The sequence below is a fragment of the Rhinatrema bivittatum genome, chromosome 7 (genome assembly GCF_901001135.1).
Source record: "Rhinatrema bivittatum chromosome 7, aRhiBiv1.1, whole genome shotgun sequence".
Taxonomy (NCBI): domain Eukaryota; kingdom Metazoa; phylum Chordata; class Amphibia; order Gymnophiona; family Rhinatrematidae; genus Rhinatrema; species Rhinatrema bivittatum.
In genome coordinates this window covers 85,003,963-85,028,238 of record NC_042621.1, presented here as the reverse complement: position 1 = coordinate 85,028,238, position 24,276 = coordinate 85,003,963, and the positions used below count along the sequence as shown (strand labels likewise).

Genomic DNA, 24,276 nt, shown 5'->3' with positions numbered 1-24,276 from the left:
AATATCAGCGCCCGTTACAGTATCGCAGGGGAATAGCTAATTCCTTCATTAAACAGCTTTTTCGTTCATTTATATGCTGGGTGCGGAAAGGGTTTAGGAAAGGGTTTAGGAAGCGCTAAGGACGCGTGAAACTGGAGACTGTATCGCTGGATGGCCTTACTCGTCTGTATTGTGCGCTCCCAGCACGTTACAGACCGGGAATCTTTAACTCAACGTTACTGTATCGACCTGATAGTGGGGGATCATGCTTAGTAGAGTCTATATGGGTAGAAATCCCATGTGTGCTGGATAAGAGTATAGTGACAGGAGTATACTATCATCCACCTGGCCAATATGATCAGACAGATGATGAAATGCTAAGAAAGATCAGAAAAGTTAGCAATTTGGCAGTGCAGTAATAATGGGAGATTTCAATTACACAAGTATTGACTGGGTAAATGTAACATCGGGTCATGCTAGAAACAAAATTCCTGGATGGAATAAAGGACTGCATCATGGAGCAATTGGTTCAGGAACCAACAAGAGAGGGAGAATTTTAGATTTAATTCTTAGTGGAACGCAGGATTTGGTGAGAGGTAATGGTGGTGGGGCTACTTGGCAATAGTAGCCCCACCACCATTACACTAAATAGTAGCCCCACCACCATTACACTAAATTTTCAAAAGGGAAACTTTGATAAATGAGGAAAAATTAGAAAAAAAACTGAAAGGTGCAGCTGCAAAAGTTAAGAGTACAACAGATGTGGACATTGTTTTAATTGAGGCCTTAGAAGCCCCCAACACTACTTTGCTAAACTTCCGATCCTCTTCTACCTGCAGGTCTAGCCTGTAATGGTTTGTGAAAGTATCCCAGGAGGACCATGTGGCTGCCCTACAAATATTCTAAGGCACTGCATCACTACTCTCCACCCATGAGTTTGTTCGAGGTCTAGTAGAGCGGTCCAAGAAAACAAACCGGTAATCGATCCAGATGGATGTCAGCAACAAACACAAGGAGATGGATCGGTGTAAAACAAGTTTTATTGAAGCTTGCCCGACTCTGGCCGAGTTTCGCTCAAAGAGGGGCTAGTATAAACAAATAAAAGCACACACATACATGTAAACTTGAGACAACAAATAAAATGTGTGTCAAACATATGATGATGATGATGATGATGATCCTAATGCTCGACCTATCCTCTACCTTTGATACAATAAATCATGACATACTGCTAAATAGGCTCGATGAAATTGGATTAAAGGAAAAAACTAAAGCCTGTTCAGATCATACCTAAGTAACAGATATTATCAAGTTCAAATAAAAAACACATTGTCAGATGGGGGAGGAGTCAAGATGGTGGCAAATCATATCTTCAGCTCACCTCATCCAGTGCTCCGATTTGGATTTTGTTCTTCCTGCTGATGACATGCCTCCTAAGCACAAGGGGAAGTGCGTGTGTTCCCCTCCGCGGCAGCGAACCATCCCTGAACTGGCTACAATCCTGCCGTTGGTAGCAGTGGTCCCCGCTGACTAATTCGGAACAGGAGCCTCTGTTTCGCCTTAAGCCCTCCCGCCTCAAGGACATTGCCAGCATTTTCTCCAGTGTTCCCTCTGGACTCGGCCTCAGCCCACCCAAATAAGTTATTGCTCGGGTACATTCTGCAGGTGTGGACTGGTCTGCAGGGCGAAAAGGAAAGTGAAATTTATACTTGTCAGTTAATTTCCTTTAGTTCTAGCAGATCAGTCCAAGGACCTTCCCGAAAGACCACTGTAGCTGGTAAACCTTTGTAAGAATACTGTAAGAATACCGGTATTTGCAGTCACGCTGCAGCTTGGTTCCATGCGATCCGGTGTCTCACATTATAGACTACTTAAATTTTTTTGGCATACATCAAGTTAAGCCATGCAATGGGTGTGATGTACCTCAGATCTTGTTAAGATTAGAACGATATATTTTTATGTGCCCAGATTGATCGAAACAATCAAATTCAGTGGTCAGTTTTCTTATAATTGAATTTCCTGACAATTGCATTTGTTGATTATGGCGTGATTAGTGGGTGTTTGCAGCTATATAATAGATGTTGCCTCTGTGCTTACGTTATATGTCGTTGGACCATTGATGTGCTTTTTTGATGGAATTGTCTATGCGTGTTGTAGACATTCCATGGATTTTTCATATTAGTTGTTTGGTTTTTTGGAATGAATTTAGATTGCATTTCCATTTTTATTATAGTGTGTGAAATTCTTCACTGAAAAGTGAAGTGTTTTAGCAGCAATGGACCCATAATGTTAGTCAAAGAAATGACAGCATATGAAAATGTTTAAGTTGAGACATTTATACCATCTAAGGTATGTATGATTTATTTATTTATTTTTTTTAGATATTATTGAAGGATTCTGGTTTTCAATATATTGCTAGATGGTTTATTGTGTCGTTCAAAGTTCAGGTATGTTTTAAGTTTTCCCTGAAGAAGCCCTGATGTTTGGAGGGTGAAATGAAGAATTCTTTGTTAGGAATGTTAGAGAAAACGGATTGTACAGTATAAGGAGGAGGAAGGAAAAAATGTTTAATATTTGTGGGTTATGATCAAATTGTTACTATTCATTGAAGATATTTGTATAGTATGATGAGGAAGAAAGAAGTAGTGAAGATTGACAGGTTATGATAGAATCATTACTGTTCATTGAATATATTTGATGAGGACCTTGTGGAGTTCCTGAAAAAATTAATATGCTTTCCTTCTCTGCTGTTTTTTTCTGTCTTTTTTATTGTTTATTTTTTTTATATCTGGGGTTGGTATGATATGAGTGAGTATGAGTATGTTGGTAAATTGTGTGGTTTTTATATAGGGGAATGCGGGGATAGCAAAATTGCTTACCTTGTAATAGGTGTTATCCCAGGACAGCAGTATGTTGTCCTCACATATGGGTGACGTCACTGACGGAGCCCTATTGCGGGAAAAACTTGTCAAAGTTTCTAGAAACTTTTGACTGGCACTGTGAGGCCACTGAGCATGCCCAGCATGCCATGATATTCTCTGCCACAGGGGTCTCACTCTAGTCTCGTATTGTAGCAGTAAGCTTTAGCAAAAAATAAAATAAAAAGGTATGATACCCAACTCCGCAGGGTGCGGGTGGGTTCTGTGAGGACTACATCCTGCTGTCCTGGGATAACAACTATTACAAGGTAAGCAATTTTGCTTTATCCCAGGACAAGCAAGATGCTAGTCCTCACATATGGGTGAATAGCAAGCTAGAGGCTGAGACATTTTGTAGTGAAGCAACAGTGATGTATTGTTGTTGAAAATGAATCAGCCGAAGATTACAGCAGGTTGGATGTAGAAGGAGTTGGGATTAAACTGGAAACAAGTTCTTTAAGACAGATTGTCCACAGGCTGAATCTTGTCGTCCTTCTTTGTCCCAACAGTAATGAGCCGCAAAGGTATGAAGAGAAGTCCATGTTGCTGCTTTACATATGTCAAGGATTGGCACTGAACGATAGTGTGCTGCTGAAGTTGACATTGCTCTTACTGAATGTGCCTTTACTCGCCCTTGGAGAGGAAGGCCTGCTTTTTCATAACAAAACTGTATGCAATCTGCTAGCCAATTGGAGAGAGTATGCTTACCCACTCCTTTACCCGGTTTGTTTGGATCATAGGAAACAAAAAGCTGATTGGATTTCCTGTGGACTACAGTGCAGTTTAAGTAGAAAGATAGCGCACGCTTACAGTCCAAGGTATGTAAGGCTCTTTCTCCTTGTTGAGAATGGGGCCTTGGGAAGAATGTGGGTAAAACTATGGATTGGTTCAAATGGAGTTCTGTAACTACCTTGGGAAGGAATTTTGGATGTGTACGGAGAACCACTCTGTTATGTAGGAACTTCGTATAGTGTGAGTATGTGACAAGTACTTGTAACTCACTAACCTTTCTAGCCGTGACCTCGGACGTCCATCTGGGCGCTCAGGTCACGGCATGCGCTCATGCGTCTTCGCTGCCTTGAGCGCCCAAATTGGACGTGTGTTCATGCATCTTCGCCGGCAGGGCTGCTGGAAGCTGCTTTCGCCGCCAGCTGCCCGCCTCAGGAGGAGGGGAGAGAGGACTGGGGCTGCTAGAAGCATGCAGTAAGTTTACTTTTGTTACAATTTCTATTTGCTTTAATAACATGTCGAGTTGATTTTCGCCCTGCGCCTTGCTTCGGGAGGGGGGGGGAGAGAGGATTGGCAATCCCCGATGCCCGAGTGTAGGAGAACCAGGCCCGAGCATAGGAGAACCAGACCACACCATGTTACTCGCTTGCTCCAATCCACCCACTTATTTGACCGGAGCCTGCCTATTGCTGTCACATCCCTCTAACGCCAGGGTCAGGGTAGGCGGTAAATTAGCGGGTTAAAGACGCGGCAAAACAGTTGGTTAAAAAGGCGATAATCGGGCCGCACATTACTGTATGGGAGGGAATAGCTAATCCGATCGTTTACATATCATTTACATGCCGCGGGCGGAAAGGGATATGCGTCGATTTAAAGAAGCGATAAGGATTGGTAAAAAACGGATAGTGAATCGCGGGTTAGACTTGCGTGACCAAATTGTGGGTACAAAGCAGGTTAGAAACAGGGTAACCGCGGCTGCGCTTTACTGTATCGGCCTGTGGGAAAGGTTTGTTTTCAGAGGATGATACCAAAATCTACAACAGGGTTGACAGCTAGGAAGGTGTGGTGGTATCTAGAAAAGCTTGAGGAAGTCAGAGTCTGGCAACTAAGATTTAATGCTAAAAATTTGGAGTCATACATATTGGTTGCAAAAACCCAAGAAGTGGTAGTCTAGAGAGGAAAGTAGACTTGCTTACCTATAACAGGTGATCTCAGAGGAAAGAAGGATGACAGTCCTCATACATGGGTGTCATCCGATGGAGACTGGAATGGAAAACTTGTCAAAGTTTCTAGAAATTTGACTGAGCCTCTATGAATATGTACAGACCTGCATTATACCATGTGTCCATGCAGTGACTCCTCAGTCTTATAATATAGAATTAAAGAAGAAAAAAAAAACACACAAAGTAGAGACTCTCCACGGGGAGACAGGCAGAGCCCATGAAGACTGACATCCTGCTGACCTCTGAGAATATCTATTACAGGTAACTCTGCTTTCTCAGAGGAGAAGCAGGATAGCTGTCCTCAAACAAGGATGAATCCCTAGCTACAAACAGACCCCCTACAAAATAAAGGGACCAACAAAACAGGTGCCAACAGGCACAACAATGTTTTGTTGGTAACACAAGGTGGGCAGCCTGAACAAAAACAATAGGCTCTAAGTGGAAACAGAGTTGGGTTCTAAATATCAAGCAAATTCCGAAGGACAGATGGGCCAAACCTGCTATCGTGACGGCCATCCCTCTCCGAACAGTAATGTGATGTGAATGAGTGAATGGACCTCAATGTTGCAACTCTGAAGATCTCCTCCATGGAGACTGCTCACAAGTGGACCACTGATACTGCCATGGCTCGGAGACAGTGAGCCTTGACATGACCCACAAGATACAATCCTGCCTGGGCATAACAGAAGGACAGTCTGCTAGCCAACTGGATAGCATTTGTTTGCCAACAGCAAATCCCAGCCTCTTCTGGCCAAAAGAAACAAAAAGATGGGTGGACTGTCTATGAGCTTCGCTCCAGATAGAAGGCCAAGGCTCTCACAATCTAAACCTTGCAAGACTTATTCACCTTGGTGCAAATGAGGCCTGGGAAAGAATGATGGTAGGACAATGGACTGGTTAAAATGGAAATCCGATACCTCCTTAAGCAAGAACTTAAGGTGCATATGCAAGACTACCCTATCGTGAAAAAATGTAATGTAAGGTGGAGCTCGCTAAGGCCTGGAACTCACTGACTCTGCATGCTGAAGTAACTACCACCAAAAATATGAACTTCCTTCAGATCACAGGAGCACTGTAGCTCAAAAGGAGCTTTCATCAGCTGAGCTAAAACAACACTGAGGTCCCAGGACACAGCTAGAGGCCTTAAGGGAGGCTTCAACTGAAGTAGACTCGCATGAAATGTGTAACTATAGGCTGTACAGAGATGGGTTTACCCTCTACACCATGGTGATACACACCAATCACACACAGATGAACCCTGAGTTGATCTTGAGACCAGCTTCAGAGAAGTGTAGAAGGTAGTGAAGCAGTTTTTGTGTTGAGCAGGAGAAGGGATCTAGGGCCTTTTGCTCACACCACACGGAAATCCACCTCACTTCAGTCTATAGGACTTTCTGGAAGCTATGAGGACACGAGACATCTTCCGAAAGTTGAGGGGTTGCAGGATCAACCTCTCAACATCCAAGCTGAGAGTCAGAGCCTGGAGTTTGAGATGCCACAACCTGCCCCAATCCTAGGTGACGAGATCTGGGGAAGTTCCCTGTCTGATCTTTTTCTGGATGGACAACTACTGAAGAAGTGGAAACCAGACCTTTGTTAGTCAATGAGGGGCAATGAGAATCATAGTTCCTTTGTCCTCCTTGAGATTCATCAAAGTCTTCAAAACCAGCGGAGCTGGAGGATACATGAACAGGAGACCCTGGCCCCAGTGAAAAGCAAAGATATTTGAGGCTAGCTTGCCATGTGCCCTGAACATGGAAAGAACAGAGGGATCTTCCTGTTCCAAGGGGGCACATACAAATCCACCTCTGGGGCTCCCCCGCTGCAGAAGATCCATTTTTCTATCCCCTGGTGCAGAGACCATTCATGGGATCTGAAGGACTGGCTCAGTCTACACTATCCTATTCTCCAAAGCAGCCAAATATGCAGCTCTGACCACCATCCAGTGGGAGAGGGCCCATGACCATATATGGAATGCCTCCTGACACAGGAGGTACAAACACGTAACATCCCTGCTTGTTGATGTAGTACATTACCACCTGGTTATCTATATGGAGCAATACAAATTTGTTGGACAGCCAATCTCTGAAAGCCCACAGCACGTACCTGATCACCGAAGCTCCAGGATGCTGATTTGATAGAGAGGTTCCTGAGCAGACCAGAGCCCGTGGGTTTGAGCCCATCTACATGGGCACCTCAGATCAGAATGAAGCGACACAGCGAGCCGGGGAAGGATCCACTCCCCTAAAGCTGGGAATGAGAGGAGAAGATCATATTCAAGTACTATGTGGAGCCCCTCAATCTATCCCCTTTAAAGAAACTTCAGAGGAAATTTTAAAAGCAATTTCTTCTATGGAGAAAGCGATTGCCTCACTTTCACTGTGAAAGAGTATCGAAAAAAACCAATCAGAGAAAAGAGTGGAAAAAAATGAATCATTAATCCTCGGCTTGGAAACTAAGGTTACTGGAATGGAGAAAATTCAGGGGAATTTGATAAAAATCGGAGAATTTACAAATGGTCAAAATGAAAAATCTGGAGAACTATATAAGGAGGAATAATATAAGGATATTAAATTTTCCTAAAACGCGATTGTTATCCCACCGAGAACAGCTTAAATGTTATTTTCTTAAAATTTTGAAATTGGAAGAAAAAGATTTGCCTAGAATTATTAAATTGTACTATCTACCACAGTCAGATAAAGAGAAAGAACCTAGTGAGCAGAAGGAAAAGATGGAAGCCTCCTTTGACCTGACCACCATCCTGGAAAAATCTAGTGATTTAGAAGTTGAAGAAAGAGCCACTCTTTTTGCACAATTGGATACAGCACTTGAGAGAGATCTTATTCTTAAACTGTTTTTTCAAAATCGAGAACAAAAGTTTTATGGATATCCTATTAAGATTTTTCCTGACATTACCAAGTTAACTCAAATAAAAAGGAGAACATTTTTGGAAATGAGAAGGAAGGTTCAAAAAAGGGGTGCAAAATTGTTGCTTCGGTTCCCGTGTCAATGCCTTATAATTCATGAAAATAGTAGATATTTGTTTAAAGAGCCGGAACATTTACGTATTTATCTATACTCATTCTAACTAAGCTTAAGGGAAGTTGGTGAAAGGAATATGAGCGCTGGTTAACGCCGAAGCATTTGGATGATATATGTTATTACATTATTTCCTTGTATTTCTGCTCTTATTACATCTTCTCTCTCTTATTACCTATTATTGAGATATGAACAAGATAGGGGTGGTTAAAATATTATTTCTTGTTGTAATAAGGGTTTGTTATAATAGTTAATATATATACCCCTACATTATGGTTTATGTCAAATTTCCAAACATTATTGTTTTGTGAATTTTTTGAAAAATCAATAGAAAAAAAAAAGAAGAAGAAGAACACGATGCTGGCGCTCAATCAGCAAATGCTTTTTGCCATTACAAACAGGGTAACTGACTTCAATTCTTTTAATAGAGAGCAAAAAACCCCATCAGATTGGGTAAGAAAATGCTTATGAGATGATTAATAAGGAGAATTCACACCTACTCATATGCATTTTAAAAAGACAGGTCTTTGAAGTCTTTTTGAAGTGTTGTAAATTAGTGATCTCTTTCCACATTGTGGGTCCAGCAACTGAGTGAGCGTGATCTCTAGTGACATCTAATCTTGCTATTTTAAAGATCTGAATTTCAAGTAAATATTTATTTTGTGAACAAGGTTGTCTAGTCAGTTTATAAATACATAGAGATGAACTTAAGCAAATGGAAGATTCTTTATTAAGTTTAAAATTTTATATTGGATTCTGAATGAGATTGGCAACCAGTGTAACGAGTACAACACCGGTGAAATATGATCCCTCAGTCTTGATCCAGTTAAAATTCTAGATGCAGTGTTTTTGATAAGTTGAAGAGGATGGATGGAATATGTAGGTATACCCAAGTATAAAGAGTTACAGTAATCCAAGTTGCTCAGAATCAGAGCTTGTATTACAGTACGAACGTCATGTGCTTGTTCAAGTAAGGGCTTTAGATGTTTTCAGAGATGCAGTTTATAAAAAGGATTTGACTACTGTGGAAATTTGACAATGCATTGATAGGTTTGTGTCCAAGATTACCCCTACATTTCGAACTTTTAGGGTAATTGGAATAATCTCACCCTGAAAATTTAGGGAAGTTGGAAAATCAGGAGGTATTGTTTTACAGCCAGATAAAGGATTACTTCAGTCTGATAGATTCAGTTTCAGTTTGTTATGTGAAAGCCAGCATTTAACTGAGTTAATACATAAGATGACAAAGGGTAAAGTATCAGGCCAGGATGAGTTGAAAAGGGCAAAAAAAATTAGATATCAGCAAAGATATAAAAATTTACACAGACATTTGAGTAGTTGGCAGAGAGAAGCAAGATAACTATTGAACAAGATGACTGACAGCAGAACCCAGTGGAACACCAGAGGACAATGGATACATAGAAACATAGAAAATGATGGCATAAAAGGTCCATCCAGTCTGCCCAGCAAGCTTATGGTGTTAACAGATGCAGTTTATAAAAAGGATTTGACTACTGTGGAAATTTGACAATGCATTGATAGGTTTGTGTCCAAGATTACCCCTACACTTTGAACTTTTAGGGTAATTGGAATAAACTCACAAGCTACTATTGCTTATTAAATCAGTCATAATAGTTTATGGATTTATCCTCTAGGAACATATCCAAACATTTTTTTAAACCCAGTTACACTAACTGCTGTAACCACATCCTCTGGCAATGAATTCCAGACCTTAACTATGCAGTGAGTGAAAAACATTTCTTCGATTTGTTTTAAATGAGCTACTTGCTAACTTCATGGATTTATCTGAGAGAGTAAATAATCGATTTACATTGTTCAAGTTCTTTCATGATTTTGTAGACTTCAATCATATATGTCTACTCTGAATTGCCTACTCTCAACAACTTCCTCTTTCCCTGGGAGCCTTGCAACATTCAACAATGTCCTCAATTTACTCACTTTATTCCAAAACATTTTTCATACCCAAAACAGCTCTCTGGAAGTATTAGCTGACTTAATCTGGCAGGAAAAGGCCTTTTCCCCCCCACACTACCACTAACCCTCTGTAACAATTGATGAGACTTTTCCATGCCATAAATACACTGTCAGATCTTACTCCTGACCGGATGTTTGAGACTGTTTTTAAGATTTGCAGCCTCTTGTTATTGTCTACCCCATATATATGGAGATTTGTTTTCCTTTTGTTGAAGATTCTTCTGATCTCTAATTCCATCCCTCCCGATGCAACCAGTGGAAACACGGCCTGCGTTGGGGGGACCTACAATGCTGTAACAGTAAATACTCTGCCTTCTTTAACTTTTTAAGACTCCGTCTGCTGGACAACCTTTGTTAATCTAATAATAAGCAACTTTGGCTACGCTAAGTATGGCCCACATGCCTGTAAGATGCTATACACATCTTGACGCACCCCTATTTTATTGGATCTATCCTTTTGGTGTGCCCTTGTTCTCCACTGTTTTGGTGGTTCAGATCTTACTCTCTTAAGGTTGATTATTAACCACAGTACACTTCTTAGGTGCAATGTCATCTAAGACACCTGTTATCAAACTAATCCAGTCCTGAAGTTGTGCTTCCATATCCCCTTCCAATCCATCTTTCTCATAAGCAAGTATTGAAAACCTCATCTGTCTTTCCCTTCCCCAATAACCACACTCCTTGCCCTCTCTTCTCTACCATCCCTCCTCCTTACCTAAAGAAGAAAAATGTCCACAGTATTAAATCTATTTCTTGTAATCTTAAATTAAGTGCTAGAATCAGTTGTTCAGAGCCAATTACCAGATCTAAAACAAGATCTGCTTCATGTGTTGATCTATTAACCAACTGCATAAAGCCACAACCAGATAAATAATAAATCCTGAAAATTTAACACTTCTGTAGAATGTACATTCTTATAATGGAGATTAAAATCTCCTACAATCGATAACTGAGAAAATCTTAAACTCACCTTAACAATCATTTCCAATTCCTGAACCAAAAATGCTCACAATGCTGGTGATAAACCACCAATATACCAATAGGGACTTCCAACTTCAATTTTAGCAATAAACATTCACAATCAGGCAGGCCTAAAAATGGCAACTGTACCACTAACCAACCCTCCCAAAACAACCAACCTCTCCACTCCCCCCTTATTGATACAAAACCAAATAGAAACCTCAGTCATTTCTAATAATTTATTTATTTTTATTTAAAAAGATTTTGTATACCGTCATTCGAATATACATCACAGCGGTTTACAGAGAACAACAAAACAATGGGTATACATCAATATTTTAAAATATACATTATTCATCTAAAAGAGGGAGGATACAATAGCATAAAGGGAAAAAAACATCAAACACAAAAAGACAACCTTTCAGGGCTCTGTGTGTTAATGACCTTTTTCTAGATTGTCTGCATAGGCTCGCTTGAAAAGCCAGGTCTTTAGATCTTTTTTAAATTTTTTAAACTCTGTTTCGAATCTTAACTCTGCAGGCATAACCAAGTTTCTGAAAGAAAGAAAAAAATCAAAACTGTTCTGTTGTACAAAATCATGACTATAAACCACCTCAACTTATCTGCTGACCAGTTTCAGAGCCACAGCAGCTGGCTTGCAGCTACAATGGAAGCCATAGACCTTGCAGTAATATGCATTGAATCAAAGGAAGCATCTGCCAAATATGCTGCACCTAGTTACAATTGAATATCAGCCTCCCCATCCACATTAGAACTTGAAAACTCCTCCTGCACCTGCCTGACAAGCCGAAAGACTTGGCTAGGAGACCTCTACACACCACCATCTACAGCGCCATACTTGCTACTTCAAATGCTTATTTTAGAAAAGACTCAATTTCTATTTTCTGCATCCTTGAGAACTGTACCACTTTCCTCAGGAATGGTAGTGTGCTTGGTAACAGCACACACCAAAGGGAAACAAAACTTTTCCTGCTGCTGAGGGGTTCAATCTAGACAAAGAGCAGCCACCCTTGAAATTCACTTTAGGAAATCCACTCTAGATCAATCAAATCCTGCACTGACATATGCAGCAGGAAGGACCAAGAAGGGTTCTTGAGGTTAATTAAAATAGGATCCTCTGAAGACTGCAGCCTCCTCTGACCTCTCTCCTCTGCTGCACCCAGTGTTCTCATCATCTGAGAAATCAAAAGGGCAGTTTGCACCTACAAAAACTGACCATGAAGGAGCTATCCTCCTTCTCCAAGTCCTCCTGAGCCTCAGGTTCATGAAACTGCAGAAAATCCTCCAGCAAATCCTCAGCCTCCTCCCCCTTCTTAGCTGCTGGAATCAGGGGAGCAACAAAACAGAGTGAACGTAGAGATTGATATCTGTCCTGAAATAAAATTTTGCCTCTTGCACTTCAAAACTTCTCAGCACATAGCAGCACATGAAGCCTCTATTGGAGAAACCTCTGCATGTACCCTCAAAGCTGCTAATGAAAACAGTCCCGCAAGGGATATTTGTACCATGGGACTAGTGACAAAAGTCCCTGCAAATGCTTCTGACACTTGTGGCTCTAAAATGACTGCGGTGGAGCTGTTCTTGCCAAGGGAGTCAATTCAGCACAAGTTCCACGGAATCTAACTTACCCCAGGGATAGGAGGAATTGCTAGTTCCCTGCATTGCCTCTGTCTCAAAACAGCCAAAAGGCACAGCTTGAAAGCACCTCCCGGAAGCAGCTTTCTCACATTACACCAACTGCATAAATTTATCTTTTTCCTATGCTTGAACTGTGCAATCATTTCTCCACCCCATAAGGTGCAACCCTGCTACCAGAGTAATAGTCCTGACAAACTAACCCACACTAGCCACAAGCTCATCACCTCCCCTAGAGCCTCTCTGCAAGAAAGAGCTCCAGACATCCTCCTCCCAATTAGTACAAAATGCCTTGCTTTTAGGGGTTTTGTTTTTTAAACATTTATCCTGAAACCTACAGCTCAGTAGCCTTAGCAAGAAATAGAAGCAAGCAAAGGGGATACCAGAGACTCAGACCAGGGGAATGGGAAATGTATTGAGAGAGGAAGAGGAAGTGGAAAGAAGGTAAGAGAACAGAGTATCTCACTACCAGTAGCCACTCTGGTCACCTCCAGAAGACCATGGTCTACTGGAGGTGGCCGTCAACACTTTCACCTCTGTTGCTGCCAAGCAGAAGCCACAGATTTAACCAGGGGCTGGGCTCAACAAAGGGAGACTATTCATTCACCTCAGGAGCTGCCCAGCAGAAATATTTTCTTTTTCATCTAGTCTACCAGACCTGATCAGCAGACTACTGGCAGGCTAAGGGCATCACAGATGCCTATAAGGGGTAATGTCAGCAAGCCTGTTGTGTCTCCATCTGCTGGTCAGTAGGCACAACCCATACATTTGGACTGGATTGACTGGATGAAGAGGAATCCAAACTGCTCTGTTGTACAAAGTCATGAATATAAACTACTTCATGACCTACTGAATCTCACCCTTAAGATCCTCCCCTTAAATTAATAGTTCATAAACATCTAACCCCCCCCCCCCAATTCTTCTAATTACCAATTCTAAAAAAAACCCATACTTCTCTTCCCTCAGCCCCTCCCCTTTCATTCAATCCCATTCCCAATAACCCACCTATAAACATACCCCAAAATAAAAACATACCAACCTAGAAAAATGAAATCATGGGCCTACCGGCGCGCGCAGAGCCCCGGGACTCGCGTAAGTCCCGGGGTTTTCTGAGGGGGGGCGTGTCGGGGGGCGGGCCCAAACCGTGCGGCGTTTTCGGGGCGTGTCGGGGGCGGGCCAGGGGGCGGGCCAGGGGCGTGGCTACGGCCGGGGGCGTGGCCGCGCCCTCCGGACCCGCCCCCAGGTCGCGTCCCTGCGCGCTAGCGGCCCGTTGGCGCGCGGGGATTTACGTCTCCCTCCGGGAGGCGTAAATCCCCCGACAAAGGTAAAGGGGGGGGGGGGGGGTTTAGACAGGGCCGGGCGGGTGGGTTAGGTAGGGGAAGGGAGGGGAGGGCAAAAGAAAGTTCCCTCCGAGGCCGCTCCGATTTCGGAGAGGCCTCGGAGGGAATGGGGGTAGGCTGCGCGGCTCCGCGCGCGCCAGCTATACGGAATTGATAGCCTTGCGCGCGCCGATCCAGGATTTTAGCGGCTACGCGCGTATCTACTAAAATCCCGTGTACTTTTGCTTGCGCCTGATGCGCCAGCAAAGGTACGCCAAATCGCGCGGTTTAAAAATCTACCCCTAAATGTCTAACTAATACTGAAAAAATATATGATATATAGCACATTTAAAACCAATCAGAGAAAATTCACTCAATGCACAATTAAGCTTTGGAATTTGTTGCCAGAAGATGTGGTTAGTGCAGTTAGTGTAGCTGTGTTTAAAAAAGGTTTGGATAAGTTCTTGGAGGAGAAGTCCATTAACTGCTATTAATCAAGTTTACTTAGGGAATAGCCTCTGCTATTAATTGCATCAGTAGCATGGGATCTTCTTAGTGTTTGGGTACTTGGTAGGTACTTGAAGCCTGGATTGGTCACTGTTGGAAACAGGATACTGGGCTTGATGGACCCTTGGTCTGACCCAGTATGGCAATTTCTTATGGAGCTATGTATCGTGCAGATCTACAGTCAGCAAAGGTCCTTATGTCCTGCTGGAATTGCAGAAGGCAAATCACTGATAGCTCCTTGTGCTACAATGGGCAGACAAGAAGGGCCTTCCTGTCCATATCTGCTTTCACATTCTATACATCTTACTACAAATTTACTCAGTCTCTTGAGGTCCAAATACTGAGCAAGAAATCCCATACTTTTCGCACCATGAATTAATTTGCATGGCACTTGTAGCACCAGGGCAACCACTGCCTACAAGCCTGTCACCTTCAAAGCCCCTGTGGATGGCAAATATAAACACTTTGTAGATCTGGAAGGACCCAATAACACTGTCCCCTCTCCCCTCACACCTTTTTCCACTCCAAACAGAGCCAGGATTACTGTCGATAAGCACTTTGTTTTCACTTTGGCTTGCTTCTCCTTTCCTCAATTATGAAACAAAAGGCGCATAGAGACTGAAGGCTCCACTGAAGTAAAATTGCTGCTGGCACATTTTCGTGCTGGTAAAAATTAAAAGCTTGCACAGTCTACATGATAGCAGTGGGTTGAAATTCTGTAAATTCAAAGTTTATTAAAAAAAAAAATCTACAACTTCTGAAAACTTTACCCCCCTACCCCCTTCAGTGTTTGCTCCACAGGTGGAACAGCAGCATTTAAGCTAGAACAAAGGGGAAAGCCGACAGTCGCTCAGCAGCGCATGGTTCGGAGGGAGGTATCTTCAAAGGATACGGACAACACATTAAAATTAGGGCATCCCAACAGTGAGGTTCCAATAATAAGAAAAGTAGTCCAAGTGCCTGTAACTAAAAACTTACCTAACCTAAAAAATTCTAACTTATCCCTATCAATTAAAAAACAGAATGAAAATACAAACAAAAACAAACTTTAAGATCTTTGTATGCTAACGCCAGAAGTCTAAGAAGTAAAATGGGAGAATTAGAATGTATAGCAGTGAATGATGACAGACTTAATTGGCATCTCAGAGACATGGTGGAAGGAGGATAACCAATGGGACAGTGCTGTCCGGGGTACAAATTATATCGCAATGACAGAGAGGAGCACCCAGGAGGCGGTGCAACGCTTTATGTCCACGATGGCATAGATTCCAACAGGATAAACATCCTGCATGAGACTAAATGCATAATCAAATCTTTATGGGTAGAAATCCACTGTGTATTGGGGAAGACTATAGTGATAGGAGTATACTACCGTCCACCTGGCCAAGATGATAAGACAGACAATGAAATATTACGAGAAATTAGGGAAGCTAACCAAATTGGTAGTGCAGTAATAATGGGAGATTTCAATTACCCCAATATTGACTGGGTAAATAAAATGTAAAGCAGACTCTATGCTTATGGCCAGGGACACAAGAACACTTAGATTCAGTAGAAAGTATAATTTCTTTTTATTAATCAGAATAAGTATTCTCGGGAGATGCTGGGTACTGGATGCCCTTTTGTCTGACGAACTGACCAGCATCTCCTCGTATACAGAAAGTGATCCTTCTTTTATAGATTATTCATATTTTTTATAGATTATTCATATTTACTACTCAACTATCTTAATCTAATTCTCTCCCCAGTTTTATGACCCTGTTGTAATGTAACTTTTATATTTATTTTATATTTCTTTGCACTTGTTTATGTTCTGTTTTTTGTGCACACCCTCTTGTTATTTGTAAACCGGCATGATGGGGTTCCTAATCTCGAATGCCGGTATAGAAAAATCTATAAATAAATAAATAAAAATAAATAGATAATATTGTGGAAGCTTGTAGACTTGCGTGACTGCCCAAAGAATCATTTACATAAGTTGTGATGTCAAATGCATGATTAGATCATCCCTAACTATCCCTGATTAGTTTTACCCAGGACTTGTAGCCCATTTCCCATGGCTTTTCAGATAGTTCTTTGTTCTGTTAAACTCTTACTGGTCAAGACAATCAACACATCTGTAGCTGTGTTGATTACAAACTCTTGAGAGTAGTGCCTGAAGCTCCCCTGTGGTTTTTTCTTTGTGACCCTATGAACAGGCATCACCTGTCTGGTGCCAGCTTGCCAGCCTCTACAGTTATCCAGGGACATTCTGTAAGTCATGCTCAGAAAGTCACTCAGAGTCCATTCAGCCTAGGCAGGCCACAGAAAAGCAGAGGCTTCTGGGGATTTCCTTCTCCATGTTTGTTTTCTGTTCAGGCATACTTCTCAGTATCATCGGGACATGATAGAGAGATAAAGTTCCTGGATGGAATAAATGACAGTTTTAAGGAGGAAGTTGTTCAGAAACAGACAAGAGGGAGCAATTTTAGATCTAATTCTCAGTGGAACACAGGATTTGGTGAGAGAGGTAATGGTGGTGGGTCCACTTGGCAATAGTGATCATAATATGATCAAATTTGAATTAATGACTGGAAGGGGGACAGTAAGCAAATCCACGACTCTCAGGCTAAACTTTCAAAATGAAAACTTTGATAAAATGAGAAAAATAGTTAGTAAAAGGTGAGGTGAAAGAAGCTATTTTAGCCGAAAGATCTTCATTCAAAAATTGGAAGAAGGATCCAACAGAAGGAAATAGGATAATGCATAAGCGTTGGCAAGTTAAATGTAAGACATTGATAAGAATGCTAAGAGAGAATTTGAAAAGAAGTTGGCAGTAGAGGCAAAAGCTCACTGTAAAAACTTTTAAAAATATATCCGAAGCAGAAAGTCTGTGAGGGAGTCAGTTGGACCGTTAAACAATCAAGGGTTTAAAAGGGCATTTAGAGAAGATAAGGCCATTGCGGAAAGATTAAACTATTTCTTTGCTTTGGTGTTTACTGAAGAGGATGTTGGGGAGGTACCCGTAATGGAGAAGGTTTTCATGGGTAATGATTCAGATGGACAATCAAATCACAGTGAAACTAGAAGATATGGTAGATCTGATTGGCAAACTGAAGAGTGGTAAATCACCTGGCAGGATGGTATACACCCAAGGGTTCTGAAGGAACTAGAAAATGAAATTTCAGACCTATTAGTAAAAATTTGTAACCTATCACTAAAATCATCCATTGTACCTGAAGACTGGAGGGTGGCTAATGTAACCCCAATACTAAAAAAGGGCTCCAGGGGCGATCCGGGAAACTACAGACCAGTTAGCCTGGCTTCAGTGCCAAGCAAAATAGTGGAAAATGTTCTAAATATCAAAATCACAGAACATATAGAAAGACAAGGTTTAATGGAACAAAGTCAACATGGCTTTACCCAAGGCAAGTCTTGCCTCACAAATCTGCTTCACTTTTTTGAAGGAGTTAATAACCATGCAGATAAAGGTGAACCAATAGAAGTAGTGTATTTGGATTTTCAGAAGGCGTTTGGAAAAGTTCCTCATGAGAGGCTTCTAGGAAAAGTAAAAAGTCATGAGATCGGTGGCCATGTCCTTTCATGGATTACAAACTGCCTAAGAGACAAGAAACAGTAGGATTAAATGGACAATTTTCTCAGTGGAAGGCAGTGAGCAGTGGCGTGCCTCAGGGATCTGTATTGGGACCCGTACTTCTTAATATATTTATAAATGATCTCGAAAGGAATATGACGAGTGAGGTAAACAAATTTGTAGATGTTACAAAATTATTCAGAGTAGTTAAATCACAAGCAAATTGTGAAATTGCAGGAAGACCTTGTGAGACTGGAAAATTGGACATCCAAATGGCAGAGGAAATTTAATGTGGATAAGTACAAGGTGATGCATATAGGGAAAAATAACCCATGCTGTAGTTACACAATGTTAGGTTCCATATTAGGAGCTACCACCCAAGAAAGAAATCTAGGTGTCATAGTGGATAACACATTGAAATCATCGGTTCAGTGTGCTACAGCAGTCAAAAAAGCAAACAGAATGTTGGGAATTATAAGGGAGGGAATGATGAATAAAGCCTAAAATGTCATAATGCCTCTATCACTCCATGGTGAGACCGCACCTTGAATACTGTATACAATTCTGGTCGCCGCATCTCAAAAAAGATATAGTTGCAATGGAGAAGGTACACAGAAGGGCGACTAAAATAATAAAGGGGATGGAACAGCTCCCCTATGAGGAAAGACTAAAAAGAGGTTAGGACTATTCAGCATGGAGAAGAGACGGCTGATGGGGGGGGGGGGGGGGGGGGGGGGGGGGGGGGGGGGGGGGGGGGGATACGATAGAGGTGTTTAAAATCTTGAGAGGTCTAAAAAATGTGAATCAACAAATGTTGCTTACCTGTAACAGGTGTTCTCACAGGACAGCAGGATGTTAGTCCTCACATATGGGTGACATCACAGGAACACTTCTGTCAAAGTTTCCAGAACTTTGACTGGCCCCTACTGGGTATGCCCAGCATGGCACTAACCCTGCAGCCAGCAGGGGTCCCCCTTCAGTCTTATTAAAATGCTACAGGTAGTGCCGAAAATAAAATAAGAAAACGTTACGAACCCAACACCGCGGGGCAGCGGGCGGGTTTCGTGAGGAATAACATCCTGCTGCCCTGTGAGAACACCTGTTACAGGTAAGCAACATTTGCTTTCTCACAGGAGAAGCAGGATGGTAGTCCTCACATATGGGTGAGTACCGAGCTGAGGATGTCAGAGTATGCACCAAATGTACGCAGGCGTGCAAGGCACTCGGCCTGGGATGAAATTTGGATGAGGGCATCCTGAGCCCCACCGGGCAGGCGGAAGGGTGTTGGTACGTCACAATGTAAATAGGTTGCGCAAGACAGACTGGCCGAAGATGGAATCTTGTCTTTCGGCTTTGTCTAAGCAATAATGGGCTGTAAAGGTATGGAGAGAACTCCAGGTGGCAGCCCTGCAAATGTCAGGAAGCGGCACCAATCGTAGGTGTGCTACTGAAATCGTCATGGCTCTCACAGTGTGCGCTTTAACACGGTCTTGAAGTGGAATGCCCGCTTGCTGATAGTAAAAGGATATGCAGTCTGCCAACCAGGAGGAGAGAGTCTGTTTACCCACAGGCTGCCCCAATTTGATAGGAAAGACAGACAAATAATTGAGTGCTTTTCCTGTGGGCAGCAGTACGGTCTAGGTAGAATGCTAGAGCCCATTTGCAGTCAAGGGTATGCAGAGCCTGCTCTCCTGATTGGAATGGGGCCTGGGAAAAAAGGTAGGTAGTATAATGGCTTGATTGAGATGAAACTCCGAAACTACCTTAGGCAAGAATTTAGGGTGAGTGCGAAGTACTGACCGGGCGTGCAGAAGTTTAGTGTAAGGCGGATAGGTAACTAGAGCCTGTAATTCACTAACTCTGCGAGCCAAAGTGATCGCCAAAAGGAAAATCACTTTCCATGTGAGATATCAAAGGTCACAGGATTGAAGAGGCTCAAATGGTGGTTTCATGAGCCGACCCAAAACCAGGTTGAGGTCCCTAGAAGGGGCCCGAGGACGTAGAGGAGGCTTGAGGTGAAGCAAGCCCTTCAAAAAAAACGTGTTACAAGGGGTTGTACTGTTATGGGAACATCCCCAACACCTTTATGGAAGGCGGCTACTGCACTGACATGCATCCTGATGGAGGTTTTAGACCTGACTCTGACAAGTGCCAGAGATTGTCCAGAAACTTCGTGATTGGACAAGGGGTCAAGGGACTGAGAAGAGCACCATGACGTAAACCTGATCCATTTGTAGGAATAAGAATTTCTCGTAGAAGGCTTCCGTGAAGCAATCAGGACACGGGAAACTGGTTCAGAAAGATTAAGTGGCTGAAGGATTAACCTTTCAACATCCAAGCCGTCAGGGACAAAGCTTGAAGATTGGGGTGGCGTAGGCACCCGTCGTTTTGAGTGATTAGAAGCGGGTCCTTTCCCAAGGGAATGTGCCTGCGAATGGAGAGATCCTGAAGTATTGGAAACCACACTTGGCATAGCCAAAGAGGTGCTATCAGGATCATGGTTCCCTTGTCCCGACGTAACTTCACAAGAGTCTTCGAGAGAAGTGAAAGTGGAGGGAATGCATATAGAAGACCGGTTGCCCATGATGGGGAGAACGCGTCTCTTGGCTGAGAGTGTTGGCTGTGCGTGAGAGAGCAGAAGTTGCCTACTTTGCGATTTTGGGGTGACGCAAAGAGATCTATTTGAGGATAACCCCATTGTTGGAAAATGGAGTTTGCTACTGAGGGGTTGAGAGACCACTCATGTGGTTGAAAGGTGCAGCTCAGCTTGTCTGCCAACATATTGTCCACTCCCGGCAAGTAGGTGGCCCTGAAGTACATCAAGTGGGAGAGGGCCTCCGCCCATATTTGTGCAGCTTCCTGACACAGAAGGTAGGAGCCCGTTCCTCCCTGTTTGTTGATGTACCACATGGCGACCTGGTTGTCCATCTTGATCAGGTTGACTTGATTGGAGAGGCGATCCTGAAATACCCTGAGAGTATATATGATTGCTCGAAGCTCCAGGAAATTGATTTGGTGTTTGGCTTCCTCTGGAGACCAAGATCCTTGTGTCTACAGATCGGCCACATGGGTTCCCCAGCCGAGGTTGGAAGCATCGGTGGTGAGTTATTTGAGGATCTGGAGCCTGGAAGGGCAAGCCTTGGAGGAGATTGACCTGATTGCTCCACCAGGCGAGAGACTGACTGAGTGAGTCGGTTACGTGGACAATGGTTGACAGGGACTGAATGGATTGAGTCCATTGTGACCTTAGATTCCACTGCATGACTCTCATGGCCAAGCAGGCCATTGGAGTGACCTGAACTGAGGATGCCATGTGTCCCAGGAGAATGAGAAAGTGGTGTGCAGTCGTGGAGTGCTGAGACTGTAGGTGGTGTGCAAGAGACACAAGAGTTAGTGCTCGCTATTGAGGCAGAAAAGCCTTTGCCTGCAAGGTGTCCAAGTCTGCCCCAATGAACGACAAGGTTTGAGATGGGTCTAAGTAGGATTTGTCGTAGTTGACGAGAAATCAGAGCGAAATTAGAGAGTGTGTAAGGTAAGATGCAGGGACAACAGAGCAGCTTGCTGAGTGGGAGCCCTGATTAACCAATCGTCCAGATAGGGGTAGACGTGAACACCTTGAGTCCTCAGGAAGGCTGCAGCTACGATGAGGCATTTTGTAAAGACTCATGGTTCAGATGTGAGGTCGAATGGAAACACACTGTACTGGTAGTGCTTGGGCCTACTAGAAATCTCAGGTATTTGCGATGGGATGGAATTATCGAAATATGAGTGTATGCATCCTGTAGGTCTAGACAGCAGAGCCAGTCTCCTCTTTGTAGAAGAGGAAGAAGAGAGCCCAAGGTTACCATTTTGAACTTCTCTCGCTGAAGGTACTTGAGGGCATGTAGGTCCAGAATTGGACGAACACCCCCCAATTTTTTGGGGATTAGAAAGTACCGGGAATAGAACCCTAGGCCGTGCTGAGAGTAGGGCACTGGTTCAATCGCCTTGGACTGGAGGAGGAGGGAGACCTCCTGTTCCAGAAGGATGGAGTGATCGGATGTTCTCCACGTCGGTAGAGGTGGGGAGTCCGGTGGAATGGAGAGAAAGTTTAGATAATAACCTTGAGCAATTATCGCCAGGATCCACTGGCCTGAGGTGATCGCGTGCCACCTGTTGTTGAAATGGCACAATCGACCTCCCACTGGTATGTGGGGCAATGGGAGCTGGCTGCTGCTCTCTATGCTGGAGTCAAAAACCGAAAGCAGGACCTGGTTAAGGAGCTGCTTGCGGTTTTGTTTACGTGTCTGACGAGACTGGGCTTTTTGAAACGGTCTCGTAGAACGGGGTCTAGTTGGTGGCGGGTAGGATTTCTTCGGGCGGAAGAATGACATCTTAGAGTCCTTCCGGAAGGGCTGTTTTGAAGAGTACTCAGAAGGCATCAGAGAACTGTCTTAGGGTCTCATGATGGTCCTTGAGTTCCGCCACCGTTCACTGAATCTGCTCGCCAAACAGATTATCACCTAAACAAGGCAGGTTGGATAATCTGTCTTATACTTCAGGGTGAAGATCGGAGGACTTGAGCTAGGCCCATCGTCTTGCCGAGATAGCAGCTGCAGATACCCTGGTAGAAGTATTAAATATATCGTAAGATGATCTGGTCTCATGCTTGCCTGCCTCAAAACCCTTGTTTACGAGGGTTTGGAGTTAATCTTGAAATTGTTGAGGCAGGGAGTCTGTCAAGTCTTGTATCTGCTTAAATAAGACCCTATTATATTGGGTCCTATAGAGCTGATAAGAGGCAATTCTAGAGATGAGCATTGATCCCTGGAAGACACGGCAACCAATGGCATCTAAAAATTTCTGTTCCTTGCCTGGGGGAAAGGAAGTTGAGGTTTTGATCTCCTTGTTCTTTTCTGGGCAGATTCTACAACCACAGATTGGTGATCCAATTGAGGTTTGTGAAAACCTGGAGCTGACTGAACAAGATAAGTGGTGTCAGTTTTACTGTGGACTGCAGCCACAGAGCCAGGATGTTCCCAGTTCTTTTTGAGGAGATCCAGAAGAACCTGGTGAACAGGGATAAAAGTTATTTCCTTGGGAGCATCCAGGAATTGTAAAAGCTCCATCATTTGATGCCTATCGTCCTGTTCCATCTGTAATTGAAAGGGAACCAATTCAGACATCTCCTTCACAAAATTTACAAAGGAAAGGTCCTCTGGTGGAGAACGCTTTCTACTTTCAGAAGGTGAATGTGTTGAAGGCAAGTCATTGGTGTCTGGTGAAGAATCATCAGTCCAGGTATCATAGGGATCAGCAGCTGCTCCTCTAGGGACTAGAGGAGGAAGGGGCGGTGGGATCCCTGAAGGTCCTGGTCTAGGCTCCAAAGGACTGACTGGAGGCACCGATGAAGGCATCGAAGGCACCGGCGCAGGCAGAGGGCATCGATGGATGGCTCGGTGGCGCCGACGGATGTATTGGCACCGATGGGTGGATTGGTGGCAGAGGGATGTATCTGCATCGATGGCTGAGGCATCGGCAGAACTCCCGATGGAGGTATGCGGAACGGTGTTTCTCCTCCCGATGACAAAGCAAGCGGGGAGGGCACTGGAGCCATCAGTGACCCGGGGTCCATCGGTGGAAAAGCGGCTATGAGCGCTTCCATCCTCGAGAGCAGCGGTGCCAACGCTGCTGGAAATTGGGTCGGTGGTCGGTTCCGCAATCGGTACCAGTGTCTGTGCCGGAGGACCCTGGAATCGATGCATCGCCTTGTCGATGGCCTCCTGAACCATCCGGTCCAGTTCTTCTCGGAGACCTGGAGCAAGCAGCCCCGGCTCCGGAACAGAAGAAGGAGGCAGAGGCATAGCCGAAGGGACCACCTTTAAAGGTGGAGTCGCGGCTCCCAATACCCTGTCGGGTGAGGGTTGCCTCGGTGACCCGGTCGCCGAAAAGGTCGGTGCCTTTTCTGGATGGGGTTTCTTTGACGGCGGCTTGGATGATGGTGAGGTTGATGATTTCGTTCCCTCGATGGTCCGAGACTGTCGACGCCGATGGCGATGTTTATCTCTACAGTTCCCCATGATCCTGAGGGGGAGTAGAGGGTGTTTAAGGCCGAGAAGTCGTCGATACCGGACAGTCACCGGTCGAAGGTCGATGATGGCGCGAAGTTGACTGTGCCAATTTCTGACAACGTCGATGCAATCGACGGCGTTGGGGTTTGAGCACGGAAGAGAAGTTCCATCTTCTCCATTCTAGCCTTGCGACCTTTTGGTATCATTAGGGCACATTTGGTGCAGGTTAGGGCATCGTGCTCACATCCGAGACACATTACACACAGACTTTGTGAGGGTCTGTGATGGACATGGTGCGGTTACAGTCCGGGCACCAGCGGAACCCAG

General features: G+C 43.7%; 1 protein-coding gene across 6 annotated transcripts in view; it reads right to left on the bottom strand.

Moving 5' to 3' along the window:
- Positions 1-24,276, bottom strand: part of ANKRD11 (ankyrin repeat domain 11) — an 899,251-nt gene that overhangs the window by 656,361 nt on the left and 218,614 nt on the right. For 2 of the 6 annotated variants that reach the window (XM_029608601.1, XM_029608602.1), the window contains exon 3: positions 6,956-7,099. The exons of the other annotated variants lie outside the window; for them this stretch is intronic. The gene's annotated coding sequence lies outside the window, so the exon portion shown is untranslated. The remainder of the gene's footprint in view (positions 1-6,955; positions 7,100-24,276) is intronic. 6 annotated transcript variants of the gene reach the window in all.